At 44.3% G+C, this 20,446-nt stretch overlaps 1 pseudogene; it reads left to right on the forward strand.

Moving 5' to 3' along the window:
• The first annotated feature begins 1,203 nt into the window (after positions 1-1,203).
• Positions 1,204-1,910, forward strand: LOC142839176 (large ribosomal subunit protein uL6 pseudogene; annotated as a pseudogene).
• Positions 1,911-20,446: the final 18,536 nt, after the last annotated feature.

A 20,446-nucleotide genomic window follows, 5' to 3' on the forward strand; every position in this document is an offset into this window, starting at 1 on the left:
GCCAATTGTGCCAAGAAGAAAACAAACTCTGAGTGGAATGTCTTCCGTGCTCAACATTCTCCCAGGAATAGATTGGTGCTGTCAGGAGCAATCATGTCTCATGTCAACAGAACCCTAAATTATTTAAATGCCATGTTCTACAGATCCTTGAAGTGGTTGAAGAATACCTATCTAGACAGAATACAATCTCTACATATCTATAAAACCTAATTAATCAGACTATATGTATAACAAACATGAACAACTATTGACCTGTAATATTTAATACCTGTGTAACTTAAGGACTAAGACTTCATGTCAAAATATTAAATAATACAATACAAATGCAATACAAAAATGTATCCTAAAAGTTGTATCAATATACAAAATGTTCTAAACAGGGGTAGAAACATGCATGTATACAATTTGACAGAATAACTTTGCATAGGTGTACAAATATTATAAACAGAAGTAACAAGTATAATTTGAACTTGTATCAATAAACAAAAAACTAAACCAATGTAAATTATCCATAAACAATAGCTCACAAGTATTCACTCTATTATCCACTATTATGATTTTTTTTTAAAAAAAATTTTGAACCTACATAGTTTTCACCCCAACCCTCTACCTCATACAAGTAATAATGAACAACTCCTAAATGGTGTTCCCAACCCTGAGGACAAACTTTTTTTGGGAAAGGGGATATTGTTCTCTAGAACTGCTTTCCGCTGTCATGGGGGTGATGATCTCTTTGTGGGACCCTGCAAAAGTAAAGTGATGGTTACGTTTCAAGATTACTGTCCAGCATAGTAGTAAACAATTTCTGAGCAGTCAATAGGGTTTTTTCCAAAGTTCTTATCTGGAGTTCTGGCCAGAACGTCATGAGAAGGTGCACCATGTCAGCAGCTGGTACCCCAAAAACCGATGGTACAGCAGCCCTATCAGCATCATGATGTCTTCTTAACCAGGTGGAGTTGTTGCTGTGGGGCCCCATCTTCTTCCTGGAAACTTCAAAGATTGTTGCAGAAAAAGGAACTGTAGGAAATTCTACTGTTCATCGTGGAAAACTTAAACATTATTCAATGAAGAACACAATATAGACAAAATAGTCATGGAGAAAGTAAAATTTTTCCTAAAGTCTTCCTTCTGTCCCATACCAGATGTCCCTGACATAAGACAGAAATTCTGAATGTGCCTTTTAAGAACAGGCTTGGAGAAAGACGTTTTCTCTTTGCCCCATCTACTGCGAGAATGAAGACCATTCTCAGCAATCAGACGGTCGACATTCCAGAAAATGTGGACATCACTCTGAAGGGGCGCACAGTCATTGTGAAGGGCCCCAGAGGAACCCTCCGGAGGGACTTCAATCACATCAACGTAGAGCTGAGCCTTCTTGGGAAGAAGAAGAAGAGGCTCCGGGTTGACAAATGGTGGGGCAGCAGGAAGGAACTGGCCACCGTCAGAACCATCTGCAGCCATGTTCAAAACATGATCAAGGGTGTTACGCTGGGCTTCCGCTACAGGATGAGGTCCGTGTATGCTCACTTCCCCATCAACGTCGTTATTCAAGAGAATGGGTCTTTGGTTGAAATCCGAAATTTCTTGGGTGAAAAATACATCCGCAGGGTTCGGATGAGGACAGGCGTTGCTTGTTCTGTCTCTCAAGCTCAGAAGGATGAATTAGTCCTTGAAGGAAATGATATTGAACTTGTTTCAAACTCGGTGGCTCTGATACAGCAGGCTACAACAGTTAAGAACAAGGATGTCAGGAAGTTTCTGGATGGTGTCTATGTGTCTGAAGAGGGAACAGTGCAGCAGCCTGATGAGTAGACCTAAGTTACCAGTTCCAGAAACAAGATCCTGAATTTTAATATGATTTGGGGTATCTTTTGGGACAATAAAAGACTTGTATTGAAAAAAAAAAAGAACAGGCTTGGATTTGGAGAACTACAGAACCATTGTCTAACTCCAAATCCAGCTGAATATATTCATATATATATATATATATATATATATATATATATATATATATATATATAAATGTATATGCTTTGATCACCTTTCCTCGTAAGTCACATTTTTTTTTCTTGATGACCTTTATTGGATAGTTATTTTTCCTTTATCAGCATCCAAAAATCCAGGGTCTCTTGAATTTTTGAAGATGTAAATTTTCCTGTAAAGATATGGTTTCCTTACCACCTGTATGGTTGTCACCATTGTGGATGAGCTGTCATTTCTCTTTCTCAAAAGGTTTTTGAAAGAAAATCTTTATTAATTTTTCGTCTCCTGTGGAATCAAGAGTGAAACCCCTTCCCCAACGTAGCACATCTCCTGGTTTCTATTGTGAAGTCAACACATCCTTGAAATACACTGCTTGATTCAATTCTGAAGTTTTTTCCATTATCCAATGTCTCTCTCCTGCCATTGTTTCTTTCTCATCAATGTTAAGAAAATTCAAGGTTGATAAAGCATTATACAATCTATTTCTATGGGTATTTTCCATCCCTTTTTGTTTGTTTAGCATATCCTTTATAGTTCGGTTTGACCTTTTATAACTGCCTGACCTGTAGGATTATTTGGTATACATATAATGTGCTTTAGATTATAATGAGCAAAAAACCACTTTATTTTCTTAGATATATACGCTGGACCATTTTCTGTCTTTATTTGTGAAGGAATACCCATGATGGCCATAACTTCTAATAAATGCATGATTACCTGAATACGTGCCTATGGTGTGGTGCACATATTTTAATTTTTTAAATTCCATAAAGTGGAACACATCCATCTGCCAGATCTCATTTCTCTGAGTACCCTTTGGGCTAATCCCTGCAGGCAACAGTGTTTGGTTATAAAAAGAGCAAGTAGAATACCTCTTTATACTCTCCGTAGCTTGTTGCCATATAATAAGAAACTATTTAAACCTTTGCTATTGACATGATGTTCTTTATGAAATTTTGAGGCCTGCCATATACTTCCAATCAATAATTGATCAATTTCTGCTTTACCTTGTGCTAGAGGACCTGGCAGACACTTATGGAATTGGATGTGTGTTAAGTATATAGGACAAAGCCTATTCCTGATTATGTCTTGTACCTGAATGAATAATGAAGTCATCTGGTATAAATTCAGAATAATATATAATATTATATAATTATAATTCATTATTATAATAGTATAATAATGAATTCTTTATCATCTGGTATAAATTCAGCCATTTCAATATACAAGACAACTCTTTTTTTTTTTTAACTTGATAAAAGAGTAGTATAGCCCATCTTTTCAGACAGTATTTTGGTTCAAAAACCAAAATAGTATCTTCACTCCTGGACATCTCCACACATTTGGGAAGAGGGGATTTCAGCTGAGAAACTGCCTTCATCAGCTTGGCCTGCCACCACATCTGCCAGGGTTTCTTGGTGTTAACTGACAGAGGAGGGCTGGTTTCCCTGTGACATTGCCACCCCTCCACAAATGGGCCTCGGCTGTCTGAGAAAGGTAACCAGACAAGCCAGGAGGAGCCAGCCAGTTCCAGATGTTGGATTCAGTGCCTGCTTCCAGGTTCCTGCCATGGGCTCTTGCTCTGGTTTCCTTTGCTGGACAGGGAAGTGAAAGAAAAATCGAAGCCTTTCCTCCCCAACTTGTTGTGGTCTATGTTTTATCACAGGAGCAGAAAGCAAACTAGAACAATGGAATACTCTACAGCTAAAACTGTTTTGGAGAAAAACAACATAGGCAATATGTTCCCTATGAAATAAAACACAACATCCCAGCCAGTAGCACTCTGCATACCCTACTTCCCTCCTCTGCAAAGAACTGTCTCCTGTACTTTGTGAGCCTGGCTCCTTTTCATTTTTCCCGTCTTGTCTTAGACACATCGTTTTAGAGGGACTTTTCCTGTTCAAAGCCCGTTGCGATCTTCCACCTGAGTGTCTTCCTTACTGAAACACTTAATTATCCCTTGGGTGGGTTCTGCCCCTCCACTTGGATGGCCCCTTGGTACATTTCATGCAGCCATATCTGGCAAGTCTGGATAGTGTGTTTGTCACCATCGGAAGACTGGGAGTGACTGGCCAATGAGCTTCTAGGTTTGTTATCTGTTGGAGAGGGTTTGTCTCTCTGTTGCAAATGTGGCCTTGAAGAACAGGAGGGCGAAACCCACTCTGCAAGCCTGTTTAAAAATAGTTTGAATTCGGGGGCTGGAGAGATGGCTCAGAGGTTAAGAGCATTGCCTGCTCTTCCAAAGGTCCTGAGTTCAATTCCCAGCAACCACATGGTGGCTCACAACCATCTGTAATGGGGTCTGGTGCCCTCTACTGGCCTGCAGGCATACACGCAGACAGAATATTGTATACATAATAAATAAATAAATATTTTGAAAAAAGAAAAATAGTTTGACTTCATTCACAAGGGTTAGATGACTAACATCTCAGATGATGTCTCTCCATCCCCCACCCCCATACTGTTGCACTGGGGATGAAGTTTCAACAAGGATGTTGGGGGGTGTTATTGTAACAGGTTTGGTCCCCAAAGACTATGACCATGATCTTTCCTTTCCAAAGTTACCAGTCTTACACTCTTCATGCGAAGGTTGTGCACCTAATATTACTAATTACATGATCATCGTCCCACAGACCTTTCTGTTTTATCAGGATTTAAATCAGTTACTAAGACGGATGATGCGGAGGAATCAGCAAGTTGCAGATGGGAAAGTTTAAGGGAGAGGTAGGACAGGGAAGCAGTGATGTATTTTCAGGGTCCGCAGCCAGCGCGCCTCTTCCATCTGGCTCCTTGAAGTCCGTTTCCAAAAGTGGAAGAGCATGTGGAGGAGAACCTGGCTGGAAATGAGAGCCGGATGCTCTTCTAGGTGGAGGGGACCCTGATAATTGCACCCAGGTGCCTGGGGGCGGGGCACAGGAGCTTCAAGGTGTAATCAAGCCTGTTTTGCATAGGATTATAAATAGCCCGTGTTCTTTACTTCTTAGAGTGCCCTGGACTTCCAATCTGACAGGAATCTCCAGTTCTTCCCTTCAAAGCAAAGAGCTCTTGACCCCCTGCTGTTCCCCACAGTCCATTTCCCATAGCTTTTGTTCCTCCTGCTGCAAGAGGGTTGTGTGTGTGTGTGTGTGTGTGTGTGTGTGTGTGAATGTGTGTGTGCGTGGGGAGGCGGTTTCAATTCCTTTTGCCTTCCCTGAACCAATCAGATGATCCTTCAGTCAAGAAACCTAGGGTCAAGGAGACCTGAAGTGGCGCTCCAAACGGGCAGAGATGGAGCCCAGCCCACTTGCATGGCTGACTGGGGTTGCTTCGTGGCAGTTAATCTCTGCAAACCTCCAAGTGCTGGCGGCGTTCCCTAGCACAATGCCTGCTTTATAATAGCTCATGTTTTAAAAAACAACCACACCAAGGACTGTTACACAGCAACACTTGACATTCACAACTTAGGCACTTGCTGGTTTGACAAGTTTGGGCCAGCCTTCGGGGCCCAGGAAAACACCTTTTCTTAAGCAGCGAGTTTGAATTTCCTGTCTGAAGAGTTCCTGTGCATGCGTGCGTGCGTTCGTGTGTGTGTGTGTGTGTGTGTGTGTGTGTGTGTGTGCGTGTGTGTGTGTACACGTTAGTGGCTGAGTTAGCTCAGTCCCTCAGCACCTTAATTGCTAGGCAGTTTCTGTAACACAGGCACGCTCCCTGGATGGGCGAGAAGACAAAATCCTGTGCACATTTTCATTTTCATGCTGCAGGAATTTGCTGGCAGATAAAAATGCTCTCCAAATTGGAAACCTATGAACGCCGATGCCAACAGTCTTTGTTTTTAAACTCTTCATGTAGGATTCTAAGAGCAAGACAAAGTCCCACGTTCACAGGACTCGAAGCAGAATTTTAAAGGACAGACAATAAAAGAGACCCATGAAGAAGAGGCGCCCTTTTCTTCTGGAATCTGCCTTGACTGTCCTGACACCCCTCAAAGACAGGAAACTTCAAAGGCCACTGATAAGGAAAATTACCATTCATGCCCAGCTGCCCCACTGCAGATGGACTAGGGTAGTTTAGTATCTTGAGGCAGTTAGAGTTAAGGGATCAATAAAATGGATCAGGGGAGAGTCTGCTTCACCGACTTAGTCACTGAGATGGCAGACCTGACCTGTGACATGTGCTGAAACTGGCCACAGGGTCACCTTCTTCAACCCAAAGGAAGGAAGCTCCTGTTACAGCCGGCCCAAGGGTCAGTTGCAGGCTGTCCAGGGCAGGTCTCCGAGGACCCTGCCCCCTTTCCCTCTCCACATGCTCCCCTCCACCCTTCAGCAGGGCGGGATCCCCTGTGGAGAGTTAATTGGAAATGTTACACTTCAAGAAGAAAAACAAGAGTAATGGGAAAGGCATCTGTGTGTGACCAGAGCTTTAACTGAAAACAGGCTTCTCCCAGTCTGGGAAACCAAGAAGAAGCTGCCTCCCTCATCTGGGGATGGGGAGGAGGGACAGACACGTGTGGGGAGTGGGGAATGGACCAGGCTGTGCTGGGCATGTTGGGGTTGGGGGACCCAAGACTCCAGGCTACTCAAATCTGGGGTTGTGCCATTATAGCGAGAGAGGCAGGATGTCTCTGGAGGGCTACTAGGGTTTTGTCTGGTGACCCAGGAACCAGGAGCTTAAAATGAAGGACCAAAATTCAACAAATGCATGTTGGGTATATACTGTACTTCTTACACCCTTTTCTTACGTCATTCTCAAGTCACCTTCTTCAACCCAAAGGGAAGAAGTTCCTGTTACAGCCTGCCCAGGGGTCAGAGTAGGCCTCTGAGGACCCTGCCCCCTTTCCCTGTCCACATGTTCTCCTTCCCCTCCCCGCTTCAGCAGGGCCCACCCGTTCTCCAAACCCTTCTCTATGCATCTCTTGGCTGCCCTTCCATTAATCTCGTCTACACTGACTTTTATTTATTTTATAAATAATCCCTCCCCCTTCCCTGAAAAAAGCCCTCAAACTCAAACATCTCAGAGACCTAGTTTGATATGTCTCTGGGACCAATCTATTGCTTTGAAATGTATGAATTCATTCCATAAACTTACGCTGAACCCATTCTGGCTCAAGAACAGTACCCAGCACTAGAAATAAGTAAGACACAGTCACCTTTGCTTCAGCTAGTAAGAGGCAATTAGATAAACAATTGAGACATAAAATTACATGAAAAAATATGGACTCTTAGCAGAGGTGATCTGTTTTAGTTAGGACTATTCTGGAAAGAGACACATGACTATGGCAACTCTTATAAAGAAAACATTTAATTGGGGTGGCTCGCTTATAGTTTCAGAAGTTCAGCCCATTATCATCTTGACGGGGAACATGGTGGTATGCAGGCAGACTTGGTGCTGTGAGCATCTTTCAGGCAACAGGAAGTTGACTGAAACACTGGGTGGTATCCTGAGCATAGGAAATCTCAAAGTCCTTCCCCACAGTGACACACTTCCTCCAACAAGGCCATACCCACTCCAACCAAGCCACACCTCCTAATAATGCCACTCTCTGTGAGATTATGGGGACCAATAGCATTCAGCCTGCCACAGCATCTGACCCTATCAGGAGTGAGGTGAGAACTTCTTCGCAGGGTGTGAATGGACCCTGAAATGGTGAGTGGGAACTGAGGACCAGGCAAGGGAAAGACATCTAGAGACAGAAGGCCTTAGGCTTCAGTTCCCACTGCTGTGAGCCTCAGTACGATGCTTTGGGGTATCTTTAGCTCCCTGCTCCACTTTGTGGTTATGAAGATCGTAAAACAACAAAGCCTGAAGTGGTACCCACTGCCAAGCTTCTGTTTTCTTCATCCGGAAGCCTTTGCCTAAATCCTCTTCTGTACTTGCCCAGGCACTGTAAAGCCTACCCGAGCCTCTTCCTTCCCTAAAGTCCACTGTGACTGGAGCTCTCAGCTCCCCACCTCCTTCACTACACAGCCTAGTGTGTAGTAGGCCATAACACCTAGACTTCTGTGAACACCCTTGGGATATTGACATAGTGATGAAATCACTTAATGATGCATTTCTCAAGATGGGTGCCTATTATTAAGCAAGCATGACTGTACTTGGCTCGTCTTACTCTAGGACTTAATAAGACAAATATAGGAAGAGGCAAAGCAAGAATTTCAAACCATTCTGTTTGAGTCATAGTTTATGTTTAATCAACTCTCTATAGGGCAAGGCAGATCAAAGTGGCCATGGGCACTGAGGTCCATCCATCCTTCAGGAGGCGTGAGATGCCCCTCTGCTCTTTCCATGGCTCCGCTCTCTGCTGAATGCTAAGTTCTCCAAATGCAGCCTGCTGGGCATCCATTTCCACCCCGTTGAATTTCTGCCCAGTGTTCTGCCTTTGCCAAAAGTTTGCCAGGCCTGTTGGACAGCTCGTAAGTCCACCCTAGAGGGAGAGAGCGACACAAGGCCCTGTGTTGAGGAATAAACAGCTCTTGTGAGCATCTGGGATCAAGGTGGGTCCAGATCCATGGAATCTTCATCTTTTTCTTCTCTTGGGCCCTGCCAAGCAGCAGTCTCAGAAACAACCATAGGACTGAGCTTCAATGAGTTCTTCTCAGAGGACTGGAGAAGACAGGCTAGGTCTTGGGCAGAGAAAGGAATTCTCAAGCAGAGTGTGTTTAAAAGCCTCAAGGGTCCCTGCTTTGCCTGGAGAAACAATTATTCCTAATAAGGACACAACAGTTCCTGTTTATAGTTGCCACAAACATCCCTCACACCACAACCCATTGCAACACACATGCCCAGGATAGGACAGTCTTTTCCATTCAACGTCTCCTCTGGCTTCCCAGCTGGATTAGGTCCACAACCTTGCTGGCTCCTAGCCTCTGCTCCCCTCTAGAACCAGCAAATTCTCTCATGTCTCTTGGGCTAGACTCTCTGCTATTGGGAAAGCATCTTGGCAGCAGGAATGACCCCCTTTCTTTCTTCTGGGTCTGTGCACATGGTTCTGACTTTAGGCTTACACATGTGAGTAGTGCATACCTGTGACATTTAACAGTGGTCATCTTACCAAAGGTAGGAAGCCTTTAGAGGGTAAAACTGGTCATGATTCCATGGAGATTGTCTAACAAGAGAATTGATAGAATCCAAATTCTTGAATTGGGTGCTGTGTGTTCACAGATGTTCTCTGGCTGGTTCTGTCATGAATGAACTTTCAACAGACGTTTATGAAGGATCCAACAGTACTGTTTCCATGACTGTTGTCTTCTTGAGGTTTTTTAAAGAACTGGATTCTTTTTTTTTTTTAATTTTATGTGCATTGGTGTTTTGCCTGTATATATCTGTGTTAGGGTGTCAGATGCCCTGGAACTGGAGTTACAGACAGTCATGAAATGCCATGTGGTTGTTGGGAATTGAACCTGGGCCCTCTGGAAGAACAAGCCGTGCTCTTAAATGCTGAGCCATTTCTCCAGCCCCAAGAACTGGAGTGTTTTGATTATGCAGGGAAAAAAATCTAAGTTTACTCTTTTCCCCCACGAAAAGGTCATTAATTTTAGTCTAGGAAATGCAATGGCAACATACAGATTAATAGGGATTTAAGAAGAAATAAAGCCTACAAATCTCCTCCCAGCACTGGCATAGAAGCCTTGTGTGAAGTGAGATCCCTGAATAGCAGAGTCAGTCTTAGACGGAGCTCAGCAGGGGAGGGGCTTGGTGCCTGGCAGGAAGTAGGTGGCCCAGGCTGCAGAAGGTTAGCAGGGTGTGCACATTAGCAGGGATCATCTTGTGCAGATGAAGTCCTCTGGAGAACAGCCACCTTCGCTCACCTGTGCCTGATCAGATGGCAGACCCCATCTTTGTCCTGTGAAAGTGTCTTTCCTATAGAAAGAAGTCTGATAGAAAAGCCTCCCTCCCTCCTCAACTTCTATTTGTTTTACCTTTTGGGGGAGATGGCGGGGGGGGGGGGAGGGTGTTTCTTTATGTTGTCCTGGCTGAATTGGAGCTCTTTAGGTACACCAGGTTGGCTTTGAACTCATAGAGATCCGTGTCTTCTGTTTCCCAAGTGCAGGCATTAAAGGCCTGTGCCATTATACCCAGCTGCTACTTATCATCCTTTCTAGAAGGACAGCTTTTCGGAGGCATTCTCACCCCCGCAGAGCCCTGAAGATTCTCTAGATATTCAACTTGAGAACATCAAATATTTGAGATATATGTTAAATATATTTTTAATCAATTCTTTGAGAATTTCATAGTGTACACAATATATTTTAATCATATTCACCCCATATTCTTACCACTAATTCCTCCCAGGTACACTTTCGACCCCTATCCCCTCCCAACTTCTTATCATCCCCCCCCCAATAACTCACCAAAATCAGGGGTATGGAGCCATTCAGTGGCATGTGGTTGATCAACCTGGGCCCATATACTCAAGGAATAATAGTGCCTCAGGTAGGGGTCAAAGCTTGTAAGCTCCTTCCACCTCCACACTGGAGGATTGACTGCTTTGTCCTTAAGCAAGCCACAATGGCTCCTATGAGTTTATGAGAGCACTGGACCTGTCCAGTCCAGAAGACACGGTTTTGGCCAGATCCTCCTTGGACTTTGGCTCTTGCAATCTTTCTGTTTCTCTTACCATGATGGTTCCTGAACCTGGGGAGATGGGATGATGGCCTTATTTGTGGACGAATACTCCACAGACATTTCCTCTCCGCACTAGTCCGTTGTGAGTTCCTTCATTTCCTACACACACTGAACAAAGATGCTTCTTTCTGATGAGGGCTGATAGCTGCACTAATGTATGGGTATCGAGATACAGATCTAGAGTACAGCTTGATGCTATGTCCATTTAGCAAAATTATAGTAGTAGATTAACCTCTGGGTCCTGTAAGTGCCCCAACCATGGGCTGTTGGCCAGATTTACAATATTAGGCAGGCATTTCCTCCTATAACGCAGACTTTAAATTCAGCCAGAAAATGGTTGGCTATCCCCATAACTTTCATTCCACGTTTGCCCCCATGGGCACACATTGCCATATCAGTTATTGTTACAGTTCCCAGGGCTCCTAGCTAGGCAAGACTGGGACTGCCTCTTCTACCCCAGCAGCCTGCACAGCACTGCTCAGTACTGTGGTATCTTGTCGTCAGGGAGGAAGTTTCCTAATTCCTACCAGCTTGATTTTCCCATGCCCTGATGAGCAAGGCATGCAATGTCTAACATCATAGGATCTACCATCGAGTACTGGTGGGTAACCAAGAGAAATAACAACATCCTGTATCATTTTTAAAATCTCTGAGACACCCTCACCAACACATCTTAAGGAGCTATTTCACACACTGCACTGAGTTTGGCATCCTATAGATTCTGGGAGGAGCATCATCCCTGTATAACTCCATTTCAACTCTTTGATATTATTGTGTGTTTAGTTGGCTTATAAAAACATAAAGTATATACTTAGAACGCTTATAAAATAGTAGCTTTCCATATGGCCTTTCCAATCATCCCTAGTGTTAGTTATCCCTCCCTGCGCCTCCTTCTCTGCCCCAGGGTGGGATATTTTGATCTCTTGCAATTATAGCTTTCTGATTCTCCTTTCCTTTTCTTCTTACCTCCACTTAACCTACTTTATCAAAAGAACCAGCCTCCCCTCCCAAAGCCTGAAGCTATTTCAAAACCCTTTGATTATATGGAAGAAACCAAAAGCTATGACAGTACAGTAGAAGCTAGAAGCGTGGGCTCCGGAGTCTCCCAGGCCGGGTACTGCCGGTATTACAGATAATTAGTTTTGGGACATTGGGCAGGAAGGTAACGATTTAAATAGTTATCCCACACAGAACAATCGGAGTGAGATGCTATGAATAGGTTCTTGAGCATGATTATCCTTTTAATGATCAGTAGATTACAACTGCTTTTTGTTGATATCATAGCCTCATCTACTCAGAACTTATCTAAGTCCTGTATCTGGGACTTAGTCAAAAGCTAGAAAGTAAGTCAAAAGAAAAAAAAAAGTATTTTAACGGGCTAAAATTAGTATGTGTAGGCTAAAGCAAAAATACTGTATTCACAGATGGGATCCTCTTTTTGAGTTTAATCGGTGCTGCAGCTGGAACTACAGCAAGTCCATGGCAGAGGAGAAGGAGCTCTTCTGGCAGGAACCGTGCCAACAGCGTTCCAGGGGAGCCCAGTCGTGATGGCTGGTAATCAGAACTTCAGAAGAAAGGTGAATGAATTTCAACATATGTTGCCCAAAGGCACTTGGGATAGGGCTATTCATGAATGTGTACTGGGTGATAAATACTCTAGTAGGTATGGTGGGCATTTCTTTCGATCTAATCCACATGGTAGTCTCCTGCAGGATGTATTTGAAATTCTCGATATTACAAACGTCAACACTCAAAGGTCTCTCTCTCTCTCTCTCTCTCTCTCTCTCTCTCTCTCTCTCTCTCTCCTTCTCTCTCTCTCTCCTTCTCTCTCTCTCCTCTCTCTCTCTCTCTCTCTCTCTCTCTCTCTCTCTCCTCTCTCTCTCTCTCTCTCTCTCTCTCTCTCTCTCCTCTCTCTCTCTCTCTCTCTCCCTCTCTCTCTCTCTCCTGTGTGATTGAGGACAGCCTTCAGTGTTGCTTCAGGCATCCACTTTCTTTTTTTGAGACAGGGTCTCACTATGTAGCCCTGGCTGGCCTGGAACTCGCTATATAGCTCAGGTCAGCCTTGAACTCACCTGCCTTTGCCTACCTCTGCCTCCCAAGTGCTGGGATTAAAGGCCTGAGTCACCGTGCCTAGCTTCTTCAGCTTCTTATTTGAGACAGTTTCTCTCACGTGCCTGGGACTCACCAAGTGAGCCAGGTTGGCTGACTAAGAAGCCCCGGGGATCACAGGGCATACCTGCACACCTGGCTTTTCAAATGTAGGTTCTGAGGCTCAAGCTCCTGTCTTCATGCTTCGTGGCTGAACACTTCACTGGCTATGCTATCTCCCTAGACCCTCCTTAGCTACTTACTTTGAATACTTTCAGGCTCATAAGAAACTGTGGCTGGGGAGTTGGCTGGGTGGACAACAGCCCTTTCTGCCCAAGTATGAGGACCTAAACTTGGAGCCCGAGAACCACATAAAAAGCCAGGGGTAGCTGCAGAGGTTTATAATTCTAGTGCTTTTGGGGTGGAGACGGGAGGATCACCATGGCTTGCTGGTTGCTAGCCTAGCTCCAGGTTCAGTGAGAGACCCTGTCTCAAAGGATAAAGGTGGAAAGTGAGAGAGTAGTGCACTTGAAGTCTCTCTCTCTCTCTCTCTCTCTCTCTCTCTCTCTCTCTCTCTCACACACACACACACACACACACACACACACACACCTGCAGAAAAAAATCCCCAGACATCCTTCTCCCTTTTTTTCCTAATTCTATCATGTCACATAACATATAAACGACCCATATTCAGGGCAGGGGAATAAGGCATCAGTTTATTTCCGAAGATTATTGATCTTATTTGGGGTTTACCAGTTTTTGCACACATTCCTCATTCATGGAACTTTCAGGCTAGAGTGCCTCTTATTATAGCATAATTTGTAGCCCACAGTTCTTAAGTGAAATTAAATCCACAATTTAAGAAACCAAGAAAAACGTTTATCCCTTTGAGAGAGACTTTATTGAAAGACCATTGAAAGGAGTGAAGTTTTGTCACCGAAAGACTGAACACTTGGCCGTCTAGGATGCTTAGCTCCTCCAGACTCCTTCAGTATTCCAAAATATATGGATGACCAGACACGGTAGTCCAGGATCTCCCTGCAGTATTTGGCAGGGTTAGCAAACTTAGAGTCTCACAAAGAGTCAAGTCCATGCTCAAGGTGCCCGTGTTTAACGTGGAGGGGGCTCCCCACCGTAGTTCGCTTCAGTTTCCAAAGTGCATCAGGACAGCATCCCTTGTGGTGTGGGTGGACGCTGTAGCTTTGGCAATCTCCTCAGTCCCTTCCATGTGCACCGGGAGATGTAAGCACTAGAGTCAGGCGTTTCTGAGCACAGTTTTCCATGTGTGGATTCACCACTATCCGCTGAAGCACGCACATCTGAGCCAGCATATTGGGCTGGGAGACTACTCATTTCTCCACAGTGGAAGCATTTGCCCTGACCAGAGTGAGAAAGCAATGTGCTAGTTTTTGACCGAAGCCTCTTTAAGCAAGGAAAGCAGCCTCCTTTTTTCCCAGCTGGCTCAAATAACCTCTTTGGGATGAGCTCTTAGAGCTCATACTTCATTGTCTACTCGCCTTTGCCGCCACTGTATGAACTTTTTAAACAGCCATTTCTTCCCGTTATGAAGGCTACTCTCTTGTTCTTACAGAGGTGTTCTACCGGCCTTAGCAGGTGAGTTCCAAACTGACCTTCCTAGCCCTACTCAATTGCTCCTTCTCCTTTTAACTTCCCATTATTTTCAAGTGTCTCTTCCGTCTGTCCTGCATATCTCCTTCCCCCTGGGCCCTTACAGGTCCTTGGGGTCGAGGGCTTTCTCTTCCTTCTCTTCTTCATTCTCCCTTCTATTGTTTCTGTTCCTACCATTGCAGAAGAAAATGAAGATGGTCTCTTGCACCAGAAAGTGCTCTCTGAGTTTGGGGACCAAAAGCAAATCCATCATTGTTCTCTGAGACGGTGGCTGTGCCATGCCTGACAGATGGCAAGCCTCAGGGAAAGTGCGCTGACTATCACTCCTGGTAGCCTCAGATAGGATTGTGTTCCTTTTAGGCTGAAGTGCAAGGTGGCACAGAAGAGGAGACAATGGGAGGCAGGAAGGCTATCCTAGGAACACTGACCTGCATGAACTTTGGCTTCCCAGTGCCTGCTAAGGCCATGGTTGCCTGCACACACTGATCCTCCTGTCCTCCGGCCCACTCTGCATGCCCCTATTTGGAATTGGGGAGCCTATTATCTGGGCCTGGGAACCCATGGATACAAATTCCTGTCATATGGAATCTGTAGTTACACTTCCTTCAGCAACTGTGCCCTGATCTTGATTTGTCAGAAGTACTACAGGCTTTCTTTGATCCTTACCCACTTTGGCCTCACTGACTAAGGACATTGGTATATAAGCACATGCAGATGTGTGTGCATGCATACAACATCAGCATTGGTTTGAATCTGATCTACCTCACCAATCTCCTGACTTCACTTTTATATAGATCAGAATTCTCAATTTGGGGCAAAGCTTTAATAGACAGTGTAGGAAAGCCCAGGTTTCCTGCCTGAGATCAAGCCATTCTGTTCTAGAGCATTCCATCTGCACACTATTCATGTGGATTTTTTTTTTTTTTGCTAGGATCTTCCAAACTTCTAAAGTTTTCTCTAATCCTGTTGGATTCATTTCCTATCTATGTGAGAAGGTACCGGGTCCAGGGCAAGACATTTGCACATGGGATGCACATGAAATCCACTTTTGGGGTATTGGTTGTTAAATACACTTGGGATCCTGCATATATGAAGCATTCCCATTGCTCTAAATTAAGGGTCACGGATTACGATTAGATTAGTACCAGCCTCACATGCTTGAGACATCTATTTACAGCTTACAGAAGAGGCAGTGTTTTAGGCCATTGGCTCTAGACTCGTCAAGTCCTACGAAATTAAGATTTGGAAAAACTGTCAAATCTTTTTGTATTAAAGGCAACAAACGCTTGCAAAAACCCAACTTCCTGGTTTTTCCCTGCTAAAAGCAAAATTTTTAAATTTCCAAATAATTCTCATAAAGTTTCTTAAACATCAAACGAGACTTTCATAACAATATTTCGATGATTTAAGGGCAAGTAAATTAAAAGCATATGGATTAAACATCCCTTAAAATACGCATGTGTTTTAAGATGATGGGGGGGGGTGTTCTTGAAAAAGGATGCGTTGGGCTGCAGGCAGCTCCAAGTGTTTGAGAAGCAGTTGAAGCATTTGATGAATTTCACACAAGACCAAGTTTTTCTGTCTATGACAGAATACTGTGAGCTAGTTTTCTGCATTTTCAAGGGGAACAGTCCACTTAGTTTTGGGGAGCAACATCCTCTCCCCTGTAGTAGAGAAGGCCTGGTACTGTGGATCATGCTATTTAGCTGTGAAAAAGGAATGAGGTATCACTGGGACACAAGAAACTTTGACTTTTATCCAAGCCCAAATCCAGCCAATCCTTGAGCCCTGTAGTTGAGGTCTAAACAGAGCTTGGCCATCCTACGGCCTCTCAATCAACTACCATCAAATACCTGTTGGAATGAGAGAATACATGAAGATGAGGTTGGAAAAGGAAGGTGGCATCAAGAACATTCAGAATCTCAGAAGCTGGGGAGATCCAACCGTCTAAGCCTCAAGCTTCTCATAATGTAGTTGGGAGTCTTAGCCACATGGGAAATTACCCAAAATGCCTCTTCAGATACATTCGATTAGGACTGGTAGACTAGGGAGTCTCTTTGGAATAAGAGTGCTTTTTTTGTTGTTTTGTTTTGTTTGTTTATTTCAACACAGGTTTTCTCTGTGTAGTTCTGGTTGTCCTTGAACTCACCATGTAGACCAGGCTGGCCTTAAACTCACAGAGATCTGCCTGCTTCTGCCTCCCAAGTGTTTGGATTAAAAGCATATACCACTACAACCCAGCAAAGAGTGATTTTTTAAAAAATTTTTTTTAAATTATTTTCACATTTATCTTTTTTATTTTATGTGCATTAGTGTTTTGCTTACATGCATGTCTGGGTGAGGGCATCAGATCTTGGAGTTACAGTCAGTTGTGAGCTGCCATATGGGTGCTGGGGAAGAGGTCCTCTGGAAGAGCAGTCAGTGCTTTTAGCTGCTGAGCCATCTCTCCAGCCCCTAAAAAAATGGGGTTTAGTATTTATTTATTTATTTATTTATTTTTATTGTGTGTGAATATGGGGCATGTTGGCATACATCCTACAGTCATAGGACAACCTATGGGCATCTGTTTTCTCCTTTTACCAGATAGTCTGGGGGTTGAACTCAGGCCATCAGGCATGGCAAAAAGCTAGCCCCAAGGATGACTTGTGCTGAGCCTTGTGGATTGAGCTAATTCCTTAAGACATGGGGAAAAATCATTAGTAGGGCCTAGGGCTGTATACAGCATAGTGGCTGAGTACTTTCCTAGCAAGTCTGAGGTCCTAGGTTCAGTTCCTAGTATTGCCAAGAAAAGGGGGTGGGGCACATTTCTAAAGTATTTATTAAACACCCTGTAACAGGTAGGGGGGGCGCTTGTTCCTCCCGGCCGCCCAGCTAACTTAGCCCAAAATAACCACACAGAAACTGTATTAATTAAAACACAGCTTGACCCATTAGCTCTAACTTCTAATTGGCTAACTCTTACATCTCAGTTTAACCCATTTCTATTAATCTGTGCATCGCCAAAAGATTCGGCATGTCCTCTGGTGGCTCCATGGTGTTCCCCTCTTGCTCCGCCTTTCTTCCTCCCAGCATTCAGTTCTGTCTTCCCCACCTAAGTTCTGCCCTATCAACTAGGCCAAGGCAGTTTCTGTATTCATTAACCAATGAAATCAACACATGGACAGAAGGACCTCCTACGTCAACACCTAGTGTGTGCATCGCGAGTACTGATAATTGGGAAGAGAACAGACACATCTACCCGTTCACATACCACCTCCCCCGCAGCTCGCATTGAGCTGGAAGATAGACAGCAGCAACTCATTACATCATCCATCCTTGACGGTAGCTGTGAGAGCTGGAAGGGACAGGAACAGAGAGAGCGCTAGGAGGAGGCTGTAGCAGGGCACATGAGCAGATTATGAGCTCTTGGCTAAAATGTGATACAGCGATCTGCTTGATTAAATGCAGAGCTGAGATTCCCTCCGGTCCTGATGCATTAACATTCACAATTTTAACTCAGAGCCAGGTGATTCTTAAAAGCGTTCTCCTTTCTGGAAGCAGGGCCAAGACAAGAGTGTGCTGCAAAGAAGCAAAGGATTCCAGAGTCATTTTTTAAGTGCAACACACCTTTTCCCTTGCCTGACAGTTAGCCCCTTGAACCAAGTACGAAGAACCCTCTGTCAAGCGCGTAGGTACTGAGGGATGCCGAAGGTAAGTTCTTTCCACTCTGCCTTCTCTATACATATCTTCTTGGCAGTTATATATCTACAGGGTCAGGTTTCTTTCATGTTCCAAATAGGAGATCTATTCTGTTTGGCATCAATATTTCCCCGTCTCCCCCTTCCACTCCCAGGGCTGCCTAATGCTTTCCAGATGAGGTGCGAGCAGCTGCTAATTGTACCCGGATCAGTCTTGATTTGTGTTTCAGTCAGCAAGGCACCTCACTAATGGCTCTGAAACTTGGCATCAGGCCTGGGAGCAGTGTCAAAGGAAACAGACCCGAAAGGAACTCAGAGGAGAGGCAGAGAGACAGGGAGTCCATAGAAAAAGATTTGGAGGTTGAAAAGAGGGGGGGGGGCAGGGAACCAGAGGACGTGAGAGAACTAACGAGCCCTGGGTGGGGGATGGGGGAGTTGGGGTGAAGGAAGGGGGCGGGAGCAAAGGAGGCCAGTTTGGAAAGCAGAGGTATAAGGGAAGGGACAGCGGCAACTGGGGTAAGGGGGAGAAGCAACAGAGAATTGGAACGAAGGTATTTGCAACTCTAATGGGAGCCTAGGAAGAAGGGATCACGAGAGTATTCTGGATGTGATGGAGATTGCTGATAAGGCCGGTAGTTGCTACAGGGAAAGACACAGGGAGCCTGGAAGCCCCAGTCCCTTCTGCAGACAGAAATCTGACTCCTTTCTGTGTCGAGCCTAGGTTCTTTGGCAGGAGGCAGCGAACTCTCTACAGCAGCCAGGGAGTGAAGGCTCAAGAGCCAAGGCTGACAGGAGTTGAGGAGCTCAGACACACCTTGGCTTTATGAGCTGAGGCCTGAGGCGGCCTTTCCTGGCTTGAGCTCCTGCAGCCAGCTTTCCTGGAACTGAGTTGGAAAGAGGCCTTATTAGGGGAGGCTGAGAATTGAAGCCCAAGGGTTTTCTGAATTGGACACATTTACTCTACTTATTATGTAAAGAGAAGGAGGGGGGCAGTCACCTCTATTAAGAGGGAAGAAAGTCACTTGGTGATATGAATTCCAAATTGTTCAAGGTAAGAGAAAACCCCCACCCTCAACAACACTTATGCAGAGAAACAGGGTAGAAGGAACAGACAGATGGAGATTTGCCATGGGCAGGCTAAGCCATGCTTAGGACATCAGCAAAGTGGTGGCAGACTCACCCCTGCCCCTAGCAAGACACAAATAAACAAGCTTGTGTTTGGGAGAAAAAAAAATTAATACTTCAAAAGCAGCATTCATGTTCAAACAAAAATTTATACACAAATAGTCATAGCAGCATTACTCACAATAGCCGAAAGATGGAAGCAACCCAAATGTCCATCAATGGATGAATAAACAAAACGTGCTATGTTTGTACGGTAAAATATTATTCATCCACAGGAAGGAGTGAGACACATATGCACATGACAACAGAGACCAGCCTGGAAAGTCGTACGTTGAATGGAAGAAGCCAGGCTCCAGATGCCATGTTCTGAATGATTTCAGTTTATCCAGAAATAGCTAATGTATGGTAATGGAACAGTTTAGTTAATGCCAGGAGTTTGAGGGGGAGAAACAGAGAAGTTGCTCAGTGGGTATCCAGTTTCCTTTTAAGCTGATGGGAAAGTTCTAGGAATTGGAAGAGATATTGGTGGTATCATGTTATGATCATATCTGACGCCAGCGAACCATATATTTTCAAATGATAAGTTTCAAGATCTATGCATCTTTCTACAATAAAGAATAACCACATATCATTGGAATAACCACTCTGAATATCTGGAAAAGTCAGGCTATAGTGGGTACTACTTCTATGTGGACTCATATACAACGTGAGGCTGAAATGCATTTGATTCCTGTTCAGAGATTTGGTAGGTTAAAATGACCCTAAAAGGGAAAAAGGGTAGGGAAGAAATGGTGAAGAATAAAGAAAAAAGAGTGACGGGCATAGATGTGGGAAAGGCATCCGTACAGTAGGACATTAAAAGCCAGGGACAAAATGCCCCAAGAAGTGAGAAGGAGGAGAAATTCATAATGCTTTCTGCCTAGAAAACAAAGAAGCCTCAGGCACAGTAGGGAGAAAGAATAAAACAGAGGAGAACTTAAAAAGATAATTAAAGCACAATGAAAAATACTCTGTAAACCTCTTGTCTTATCTCCCTTTTTATTTCCTATTAGATGAGGGGCTCTTTTGTTTGTTTGTTTTTTGAGGCAGGATCCCATGTAGCCCAGGCTGGCTTCAAAGTTGCTATGTCGCCATGATTAGCTGTGGACTTCTGATCTTTCTGCCTCCAGCCCCAAATGCTTGGGATTACAGGCATATGTAACCATGCCTCGTGAGATGAGTGGGTTTTATTTTTGTTTCATTTTGGTTTTCTGCTTACATTTATTTGTTGAAGTGGGGTGGAACAGGGCATAATCACTCAGGCTTCTTGAGGTCAGAGGACCAGTTGCAGGGGTTTGTTT

This window comes from Microtus pennsylvanicus, chromosome 1 (assembly GCF_037038515.1).
Source record: "Microtus pennsylvanicus isolate mMicPen1 chromosome 1, mMicPen1.hap1, whole genome shotgun sequence".
NCBI classification, from domain to species: domain Eukaryota; kingdom Metazoa; phylum Chordata; class Mammalia; order Rodentia; family Cricetidae; genus Microtus; species Microtus pennsylvanicus.